Below are 10,036 nucleotides of genomic sequence, written 5' to 3' on the forward strand. Positions count from 1 at the left end.
GGAATGAAGGGAAAATTATTTGATAGTTGCGGAGTATTATTTCATATAATTTATATTGAGACACTTGTTCTATTGTCCCTTAAAAAGAAGACACAAAAGTGATATATCCCACTAATTAGGTCAATAAAATTTAATAAATTGGAACACTACTTATATTTGCTCTTAAAGCATTATATAATTTTTCAAAACAAACATGTTATGGTGACAAAAGGCCTAGGTGGGAAAAATTTATTCCTAATCCTAAAAATACAAAATGGGCAACAAAAAATGTTAAATAGTAAGCTAAGATCGATTCTGAATAAGTACTTCTCAATAATTAAATTTTAATCTCAGTATTTCATTACATTTTTTCGTAAATCATTCTTTGTTCCTTTCTACCTTCCTAACATTGTTGAAAATAGTGTCATGTGTCCTTGTTTCAAGTCAATTACAAAGTAACACACCTCCTAAATAACTTTGAGATTGCAACTGATTCAAAAGGACAACTAGCGAAATGGAACTGAATCATGAGTCAAGAATACAACAGAAGAAAATATGAAATCTCCTACTTTGATTTGAACATCTGATATCAAACAGGACAAAAAGCTACTACCTTGTGAGAAATTTACAAGCAAGAAGAAGTAGAAGTACTTGATCATAAAAAAAAAAAGTAGTAGAAGTACAACAGTAAGTGATAGTGTAGCAACATAGCTTCATCAAAACAACAGGGTCCTTAAATACGTAACAAATCTTTACTCTGCAAGACCATTTTACATTCATATGTCTAGATGATGTTTCTTCAAAACCCATGAAGTGTCTTCAGCAAGAAAGCTTACACCACTGCAGATGATCTGTAAACAAGAAACAAGCAATTTCAGCTCCTTTTTAAAATCAATTGTTAAAACTACATTAACCAACAAGAAGGATCAAACTTATGGGACACCAGAGAAATGTTTGGTAGATGTAGAGCTCTCTCTCTCTCTCTCTCTCTGTGTCTGTGTATTCACCATTAAAATACATACCTACGTGCATATAAATATATGTACATGCGTGTGGTTTTCAGTTTGTGCGTCTATGAGAAAGAAGTAAATAAAAGTTGAAGAAAGCAGTACCTTTGCCTGTGTTCTCAAACATCTTTGCCACGTTGGGAAGAAAGCATTAGTCTATGCAGGAACCCGACAGGAGCTAGCACAGAAAATCTTACCCCTCCATCCCTGCAGCATCCATTGACCATCTTCATGGATCACGAAATCTTTCTGGTACCCTGCCTTCTTCACCTTATCCCTGAATTTGTTTAACGTCTCCTGATCCAATGGGAGCATCTTGAAACCAGCCCTCATGGTGCGAGCCTGCCACTGCTTGTATGTCTCGGGCCTCTCCACCCTTTCTGCACCCTCGCAAGCAATTATATTCATAACTTCACGCCCAAAGAACTCTCTCTCTAAGTTCACCCTCTCCTGACCTTCACGGGGCATAGTAATGTCAAATATATCAAACATTGAAGAGTAGTAGAAGAGTGCCTCACGAAACCGAGTTACAAAGAAGGGGGCATTGTAGGATCCGTTAACTATTGAATGGGTGAAAATGTCCGGATTCATCTTCCTAATTAACTTCAGAACAGCATCCCATGGACTATCCACGTTAACTGTCTCATCAGGTGGTATCCTAAACCGGAAGAGAGAGTTCAAGCAATGCAGACAACTCGGCCTCCTCCACAGACTCCATGTAAACTGCCGACTGCTTGCTACTCCTCTCCTCTTCTAAAACACTATCCTCCCGGTGATGATTCTTCCTACCCCTCAAGCCATTCGGCGAGCTTTCCCTCCCCTCCTCCACCTTGACTACAACCTCTGAAGCCCTTTGCTCCGATTCTGGAGGCAATGCATCCAATTCAACAACCAATGGATTGTTTTTAGGAAGGAACTTCTTAGCTTCCTCCATCCCTCTATTGAACTGCAAAATGGACTCGCTATTGCTAAATATGTTTGAAATCAGATGGCTACTCATAGAAGGGTCTATTAGACCATTAGAATCGTCACTGAAACTCATTGTAGAGTCAAATGACAACTGCGAAGTGGGTTTCAAAGTCGTCTCAAAAGGGTATCCGGAAGTATAACTTTGAACAGATAGTTTTTGCTCTCCCGGATCAACAATGCATTGAGAATCAATGGAATTGCTGCCGCTAATATTGCTGGTAGTACTTTGCTCACTGGAACTACCAAATAAAAAATCAGGGCTTTTGATATTTGGATGATTGAAGTAAAGAGGGGGTGGTTCATTGGGAGAGGCTGAGCCAAGAGCATCATATAATGATTTCTCAGTTTCTTTTAGGGCCAAAGGATCATCGAACATACTGGGTTTCTGCTCCATGTTCTCCTCCATGAGTATGGAGTTTATGTAGTTAAGAAGATTATTGGAGTAATCACTATCATCTGGAGAGTCCACTTCTGAACTTGTACTCGACATCGGCGCAACGAAACCGGGGTTGGGAGAATTAGGGGGAAGGAAAGAAAGGTCAATGGAATTGAGATCTACAAGGTCATCTTTAAATTGGAACATGTTTGAGAGATTTTCAGATTGATCAAAAGTGGGGAAGAAAGAATCATCATTGAATTTGAAACCTTGGGTAGGATCGGAGAATTCAGTGAAACTTGGATCCATAACCATTCACAACTCAAAAAGCCTAGAAGAAAAAAAAGAAAAAAAAGAAAAAAGAAAGGTACCCTTAAGAACCCTAAAACCCAAATCAACTAATTTCCAGAAATCAACAAAGTTTCTACATCTAATTCTAGACTTGAAATCTAGACCACCATGACACCATAATGAAATAGCTTAAAACGAACTACAATGGGTAGAGCCTAAAACAATCGATTCATGGTAAGATCAAAGATGTGGCCTTGAAAAATAAGAGAAATTCTAGATCAAAAAACAGAGAAAAAGCAGCTATAGGAGAGGGTTCAAGAAAGGAGTTGGAAAATTCGAAAGATCTTCAAAGATCCTTGAAGAACAATTTCGAATTCTCTAGAAGGTGATAAGAGGCTTAGATTCTTCAATAGTCTCATCTTAAGAACACAACAGTAAAGGAGATGATGGAGATAAGAGATTGGGTGAAGAAGAGGGCAAAATAGTTAGAGAGAGAATAATGGCAAGGCTCTCCCATGGATCCCTCACTTTCACTCTCAAGGTTGATAATGGAGAAGGGAAATTAGTTCTTTCCTAAGAGTTAATTCTCCAAAAATCCATCCCTTGTAAAGCTATGGGTGGGTGCTATTTATAGGCACCTCATGATGTAGGAGCCCATGTGCAAGGCACACGGGGAATATTCTCTCTAACCACCTTGTCCGAGGAGGTGACCTCTCCGAGGATGAGGAAAACCCCGAAGAGGAGATCAACCCCACGGCGAACCCATCTTCTTAGCCACACCTAACCAATGATCCCCAATCATCCCAAAGGGTCAGGGGTAGTCCCAGAGGACGTCCTGCCGCATAAGGGTCAGGGGTAGTTCAAGAGAACGCCCTGCCGCAAATATTGCCAAGTCTCAGAGACCCCCTAAATCGTGCCACCTCGACCCAGGTATAGGCTAGTTTAACCAAAGAGTGAATTTAACTCCACTCACCGTCCTCGGGATCGGGTCCTTTGTTCGGACTCCATTACGCCCATGGTTCTGGTACGTAGATCCCGGAAAGCTCCGAGTCCGCAAGTGTTCTGGGACTCATTAATGGAGCGGCTTCTAGATTGCGTCTGAATCCGTTCGAAGCCAAGTGCTTCAGATCTCTAGATTCGTGGATCTGAATCCTTTCGAGTCTGAGTGCCTCGGATCTCTAGGCTTGCTCAATACCCTTTCGAGTCCGGGCCCGAGTAAGTCTCTAGGTTCGTGGATCCGAACCCTTTCGAGTCCAAGTGCCTCGGATCTCTAGGCTTTCTTAATATCCTTTCGAGTCCAGGCCCGAGTAAGTCTCTAGGTTCGTGGATCCGAACCCTTTCGAGACTTAGAACGATTCAACCCGTTTGATGGCGATAAATCTGGGCCCACCGATTCTTGGACTTGCGATAAATTCGGGCCCACTAATCTTGGGTTATTGGGCCTAAATAATTTATTGGGTTCAAATTAGCCCCTCTTACATTTGCCCCTTGCGTATATGAGAAATTGTAATTTTCTCGGACATGCATAGTTTCACCTTGTCTGTCATGCTCCGCATTACGTCTTCAAGAATATTTAGTCTTGATAGAGTCTAAAGATAAAGCTGAAAATTCACCGTAATTTACAAATAAAATCAACAAGTAACATTAAAAATAAATAAATAAATAACTTCTCTTCTTTTTTTTTTTTCCTTTTTTTTTTTTAGTCTAATCTTGTAAAGGGCCCACGAAACTTTTCTTCATAATTTTGATTCAGGTTTCTTTTTTTGAAGCCAAATAAACAAATCTCAATAAAATATATACATTTTGTAGAATATCTTAGAGACAAACTCTCTTACCCAAGTCAATAAAAAATAAATAAAGCCCACTTCCCTTACTTGAAGGCAAATTTTGGAAGCTTACAATTTTTTTTGCTTTTCTAAAATCTTCAAGGCCCATTATAAATATATATATACGAATATTTGAAAGAATATTCCATGCATCACACCACTTTTTTTTTTTTCCAATTTAAAGAGAAAGGCGACAACCCTAATCAATAGCCTCTTTCCTTTTTGATTTAGCCATTTCGGCTCTTTCTCTTTCTGCCGAGACCACCAGCTTTCTCTTTTCTTTTTTTTTTTCTTTCTGAAATCCATGCGGCTGACTCTCTCTCTCCAAGACAAACCTAGATTTCAACATTTTCAGAGAGGCTCTGTTTCTACAATAACAGAGGCCGGCACCAACTCCTTGCATCTACGACATCTCCTCTATTTATTTATTTATCTGTGCTTCATCTTCCTTACCTCACTAACGAATTTTTTTTTTCAGTTTGATAGTGTCCATTGCCGCAGCTCCAGACACCACCGTTGTCGGTGTTTCATCTTGGCCCAATGACGCAGGCTCTGTGCTCTGGATACACCAGATCCCGGTCCTGCTCCGCCGGCGACCACCTGTAACTTTACCACCGTCTTAAGCCGTGATCTGGCCAACGCTGATCACGCCCGCCCTTTCAACGCGGCGTCGGTCTGCCCAGCTACTCCGTCGCTTGCACACCGCTTGCTGCCGTAGCTTCGTCGTAACACCAACCTTTCTAGTGTTTTCCAATACACCGTCGCCCAAAATATTATCTGCAGATCTACCCATTCCACGCGAGAACCAGATGTGGATCTCTCCTGTGCGCGCGACCATCCACCTCGCGGGGCCTGTGTGCTTTTCATCTGTCACTTGCAGTCTCGCTACCACTTCCAGTCGCGCCTGGCCAGCGCCGACCACGTCGCCCTTGCAACCCGTCGTTGGTCCGCCGAGCACCCTTCTCACATACTGCTTGTCTAAGCCATACGCACTGCTGCTGACTTGTCTTGGCTGTCCCTGGCGCTGGCTCTACGGATCTCGGCCTTAGTTCTCTCCGACGCTGCTCTCTGCTGCAAGTTGGCCACCGGCTTCAACTATTTCAGCACCGACCACACACGTTGCCCACTCAACGCGACGTGTATGGTCGCCACCTTCTTTCTGACACCATTGTCGCCTCCGGTCTCGACTTGTCCGACGCCGACCACGCACGTTCGCCCACTCAACACAACGTGTGTGGTCTTGCCTAGCACTGCTCATTCTTGTTTTTGTATCCTATTGAAGACCAACTTTCTGCTAAATAATTAAATAATCAAGACTCTTGGTCAGGGCATTTTCTCAAGACCAACGGCCAACAAAGCTTCTGCCGAGTGCCGACCAAAAAAAATCATCCAGACCCATTTTCGTTTCTCTGTACAATATATAAGACCCATAACCTTCAACATTAAATGACTGGTTTGTTTATTTCAGGAACAATATACCGGTGCTCTGTTCTTGGCTACTTTCTCTCACAAGCGTGGCCTTCAGATCTGTAAGTATTTTGTCAAATCCCACTCTCAAACCTCTTGTTTTGACGAAATCCGAATTTCCGAGCCTTACTAGAAATTTGCTTTGGGCCTTTGAGATTTGTGAGTATTGTTGTATAGCAATTTTGAACTTGAGATAGCCAAAGGTTCTATTGAATCTTGATTGGCATGAGTAATGTAATCCTGAAATTCATGTTTTGGAGCTTGACCTTGTGTTGATAAATCTGACATAAACAAAATATTTGATGCTTGCACTAGGCTATTGATGTTGAGAGAGAACATGGACTACAAGTGAGTGTTGTTGCTATCTTTGCTTGCATGGGACGAATAAAATAATTATTGTTGTTGTCGATGAAACCTGAGGAAATAAACCCCTCATATTGCATATAAATCTTGTTATCGAATGATTGATTGTTGCAACCCCGAGAATATTAGATATCATGCTTGAACTCCTGATGTAGAATTCATCGTAGGACTTGTTGATATGATGAAATACCTCGTTGAATAATAAAGATGATATATTGTGGTTTGTTTAACTTGTGGATGCTTAGGAAATACATAGCTGATGCCAAAATTTTGTGTGACCGTTATAGCTTTACGTCGGCTTGAGAGGAACCGGCCCGGAGAGACAAAAACTTGATTGTTGCATTTTCATAAACTTGCTCAGAGTAATAAAATTGTTGTAGCTTAAATAGATCATTATTATTTGTTGATATTGCCCCATTCCGATAATGCCTGAATCAGGATATGAAATTGATATTGCTCATCTCATTTGTCGATTTTACTATTTCAGGCAAATAAATTTTTGTGCGAAATCCACGACCCCGAGGCCTTCAGAATCTTCAGCAATGAGAGCAAGGGCTATCCTTCGAAAGTCTGAATGAGAGCAAAACTGTCCCTTAGGTGTCCGAAAGCAGCATACACCGTACTTCGGCAAAAAAAATCCCTCTGGACGGCAACCGAGTCTACCAAGCTTGCACCAATAGAAGTAAAGATTGTCTCTCAGAAGTCCGAGCAGAAGCAAGACTGTCCCTCAAAAGTTCGAGCAAAAACAAGGCTGTCCTTCGGAAGTCCGAGTGGATGCGCACTTCTACTTCGGTAGCTAATGGAAGCAAAGGCTATCCCTCGGGAGTTCGAGTAAGAGTCCACTCTACTTTGAAAAGAAAGATCCTCGGAGCTCGTATTGATGAAATCAAGGGCTGTTCTTCGGACCCGCACTAATGAGAGCAAGAGTTGTCCCTTGGAAAGCTCTCCCTCAGAAGTCCGAGCAGAAACAAGGCTGTCTCTCGGAAGTCCGAGTGAATGCGAACTTCTACTTCGGCAGCTAATGGAAGCAAAGGTGTAGACGTCCCCGAACGCCCCGGGAGGACGAGTCTCGTTCTGTTCATATTGGGTTCACTACAGTTCAAGACTCTCAAATTGTCACGGTTCTTAATCTGAACCAAAGAGTCCAAATCCGGCAAATCGTTTTGTGAAACAGATTTTTGAAAAAAAGTGCCAAACATGGACTGCTTTGCCAGATACAGAGTCACCACCTAAATATTTTATTTTGGGGGAATTTAGGAAACCCTGACTCGGTGCCAAAGGCCACGTGTCCGTCATCACCAAAGTTGCCTCGGCTCGGGAGCTAGGGTACGATTGGGGAAGGTCAGCTATGAGAACCCCCTCTCGTCCGATCCGAAGATCGGCCTCTACTAACCGTGATATCCGTTTTTAAAAACGTTATGTGTTTTTATCCCGATTATTAGCCTAGAATTACTATGTTATGCGCACAGCACAAAAGTATAGACTAGATTGCCTAATTTGGGAACAAGCATTGCATATCCGTTTGTTTTGGAAAAATGTTTTGGAATTTGCTACTCGCAAGTAGGCTAAAACACGGATTTCAATAAGCTATTCCAACTCAGACAATCCAACCTTCACCCACAGGCATTCAAGCAGTTATATCACCTATGCAGCTAGCCTCATGGTAATTATGCTATCATGGCAACACTCACACGCATGTAAGGATGCTAAAGCATAAATACTTACATCGTACCCCGTGCCAAAACAAAGAACTCGTTAGCAATCCATGCATGATCCAAGTCCATATTTAAATGTCTAATGCAACGCATATGGAATGTCACTAGAGTAGGCTCGGCTAGTCTATGAATGATATGTGAAGATGCACAAGTAGCATGTATTCAAGTCAGATTTGAAATACTAATGCAGTTAGCATGATACGCCGAGCCCGGTGCATGCAATACTGATGAATGATGCACGCATGCATAGCATAAGGTATGCTAAATTAAACATGACCTATTACTAATCATCAAAGCAAGTAAGTAAAAGGGAGAAAGAAGTGGGGGTTGGAAGACATGCACACACTCACCCACACTTATTACAAATTCGCCCTCGCTCGGAGGGACCAAAAGAATAATACAATTCGAATAATGAATTAACTATCCTAGCTAATTAATTATTACAGACCAACTAAATTAATTAAACAAATTAATTAATTTAAGAAAGTAAGAAAAAGGGCCTCGGGAAGAGGGCTCAATGCACACGTGCTTGGGTCTTGCTCGGAAGTCCACTGCCATGCGTAGGCTGCCTCTGTTTTCCCTGCTCTGCCCCTCTGAAAACTGCCAAAGTCTTAGAATTGCTTCCCTGGACATTGGGAGACACCACCGGCTGAGGAGAATCCTCATCGGCTGTGATTTGGTGTCGATCGGCCAAAAATGAATCCATCGGCCACAGATTGGTTACCGGTCGGCACTCTGTGCAGTCGATCGGCAAAAAGTTCCTGCAGAATCTATTTGACAGCAGCAGAGGACAGAGCTATGCATGGCAATGCAGTTCAAGCAATGTATGCACCAACCATATCCCTTATCATGTTTATGACTCAAAGGGACATGATCCTCGATTCTCAGGCCACCAATCACGTATTTCGATGCATGATGGCCCAAGGAATTAAGTGTGCAACTTCAATTTCAAATGTAATGCAATGCAAATAAACAAGCAAAGGGGCTCAACCTCTATCATGCTCAACTCAAGAGGTATAGTATGCATGTTAATGCAATGCAATCCTAAGCATGTGAGCTAGCATGCAACATAGGCAATGCAATGTGTACATGCAAGTATGCAAGCAAACATACAAGGTGAGCATGCAAACAAGCAAAGAGATGGACTTAAACATGATTAGGCAATTCTCAAACAAGCCTAAATCAGTGGCCAAAGTGCTCAAACATGGAGGCCAACACACGCACACACACGCACATGTTAAAGGGCTAATACTTAAGAACAAAAGGGCAACTCTCAAGCACACTTGAAAGAGGCATAACATGGACGATTAGCATGTGAATTAAGCTTTGAAAACCATGCAAGAACATGGTGCCAAACCAACCCAAACAATGCAATCAAGGTATGCAAGCTAAGTCCAAGATTCAAAGCAAGCTAAAGGGGTATTGAACCACACTTAACAAGACCAAACATGGCATGAATTCAATGACCCAAAACAGAGTTTTAGCACATAAAACACAGCCCAAAAGATTACTTAGATGGCATCTAAATGACTTGAATTCAAAAGCATGCACAATGACCAAAACGTGGAGCATGCAACACAAGCCTTTGACACATCAAAGGGACCATGAAATGCAAGCATACAAGCATACTAAGTGGACTGAAATGACATGGAAAATGGTCCCAACCCACTAAATCAAAGCAAGTAATGCATGCTATACACTCACACCCTTAAGGCCAACAAGCCAAAATGCAAAGGGGCTATACAATGCATGCCAAAGTCGACCCAAACAACTAAGGACAGACCTTAATCATGGCAAAATAAACATGAAAGCTTCACAAAGCCAAGCCTAAAACATGCTAGAACAATGGTTTACAACCTAAGGCATATTAAGGCAACAAAATGGCATTACAAGGCATGTATACTAAGCAAGCATGGTGTACCAAAACCAACTTAAAACAATGCTATTTCATGGCAAAATAAGCATAAATAACAGCTAAGGCATGGTCAACAAGAGCCTAAGCTAGGTGCTCCCTCAAGAGGCAAAAATGGTCCTTTTCAAGGA

The 10,036-nt window shown here is 41.8% G+C and overlaps 1 pseudogene across 1 annotated transcript; it reads right to left on the minus strand.

The window, feature by feature from the left end:
* Positions 1 to 525: 525 nt before the first annotated feature.
* LOC114318734 (scarecrow-like protein 14) lies at positions 526 to 2,655 on the minus strand (annotated as a pseudogene). The gene is made up of 2 exons (XR_014350668.1): positions 1,092 to 2,655; positions 526 to 830 (listed from the first exon to the last, which is right to left on the minus strand). The product of XR_014350668.1 is annotated as a scarecrow-like protein 14 (transcript).
* Positions 2,656 to 10,036: the final 7,381 nt, after the last annotated feature.

Source organism: Camellia sinensis, chromosome 14 (genome assembly GCF_055761805.1).
Source record: "Camellia sinensis isolate YWXY chromosome 14, ASM5576180v1, whole genome shotgun sequence".
Lineage (NCBI taxonomy): Eukaryota > Viridiplantae > Streptophyta > Magnoliopsida > Ericales > Theaceae > Camellia > Camellia sinensis.